General features: G+C 47.5%; 1 long non-coding RNA gene across 1 annotated transcript in view; it reads right to left on the minus strand.

Moving 5' to 3' along the window:
- Positions 1-1209: 1209 nt before the first annotated feature.
- The window catches only part of LOC109288903, a 24443-nt gene continuing 24209 nt past the window's right edge, over positions 1210-1443 (minus strand). The window contains exon 3 of the long non-coding RNA XR_002095251.1: positions 1210-1220. This is a non-coding gene — a long non-coding RNA (uncharacterized LOC109288903). The remainder of the gene's footprint in view (positions 1221-1443) is intronic.

Here is a 1443-nt window from a genome sequence, read left to right on the forward strand (position 1 = left end):
AAGGCCAGGGTTAACAGAATATGATAAGGCTAAACTGTATGCATCCGTGCTTCAGAAATACCTGACCTACGTAAAGCAGGGTGATCTGGACAGAGGGAAATTAACCCTGTTTCTGCTGGAACAGACCCCCCTAGAAGCCAGAAACCCCAACACAGTCGTTCAGAAAAGCTGTTCCGCTTTTGAGAACGGGTCTGGAGATTATTAAGCCCCACGCTAATAATGCAGCACAAAACATAGCCAAAGATGTGATCGATCATGTTTCCCGAGCTGTCCTGGATAAGGTGGTCAAACTGGCAAAGCAGGAAGGGTCCGACCTTGCGTATATTCAAAGAAAGAGCCTTAAAAGAGAGAGAGGCACACCAGACTCCGGATGTGCAAGATAGAGCAGTCTGGGACCTGATAGGTCATAACTGTACCACGTGATCTCATGCTGCAAGAACTGCCCTAGGGGTTGGGCTTTGGGAGTCTGCATGAGCTATCCTTCCGATGTCATGGACCACGTGGTGGTGGTATCACACACCACGTGACTGGGGGTGGGGGCGAAGTTGCTGATGTCAAACACCACATGACTGGGGTCAGGGGGCGGGGCTGTTGACATCACGCACCATACAAGGGGAAAGGGGTGGGGTTAAAGGGCAGGACTTCCGGTCCTGCCCACCTTTCACATTTGCATTGAAGGGTGGTGAGCCTATGTATGTATAATATGTGAGTAGTACACACACACACACACACACACACACACACACACACACACACACACACACTTTAAAGACCCCAGCACTCTTTCCTGCCCAGGGCAGGGGATCAGACTCGATGATCTACTGAGGTCCCTTCTGATCCTAAAAATCTATTAAATCTATATAACTAGGGACCTACTTAAAACATGGTTTCGCAATTTTTGCAGAAGCCATGAAAACCAGTGGTTTCTGTGATCACCGTGAAAAATGGCATACTGGAATACAAAAAGAGCACAGCAATGCCTTCAGTCACAGAGCACATGGTTTGAGAGAGCATGACTGAGAGGCTGAGTTAGTGATGTAGACTCAGCAAAGGCACCAGTCAGGAAAGCAGTAGGGTTTCAGCAGCATCTTTTACAAAGCCAGATGCAAAGCTGCAGTCTGAAGACGAGTGATTGGCCTCTCAGCCAATCAGCAGTGAGGGGTGGGCCTGCCAGTGTCCTTCAGCCTAACAGCAATGAGGGAGGGCTCACTATGAAAAGGCTACAAGAATTCCTTTGTGGCCTTTTCTCACTGTGATTTAGGTATGTCCCTACATATAACTGCCCATCTCTACCTTAATCCCTTCTAGGTTACTGTATTTAAAAGGTAAAAAGCTCAGTAGAAAAAGTGTTTTTCAGACTCTGTTCCTTTGAGGTTAATTGTACTATGCAGTAATTAACACACACACACACACACACACACACACACACACACACACACACAC

This window comes from Gavialis gangeticus, unplaced genomic scaffold (genome assembly GCF_001723915.1).
Source record: "Gavialis gangeticus isolate Ggan-Ray unplaced genomic scaffold, GavGan_comp1, whole genome shotgun sequence".
NCBI classification, from domain to species: domain Eukaryota; kingdom Metazoa; phylum Chordata; order Crocodylia; family Gavialidae; genus Gavialis; species Gavialis gangeticus.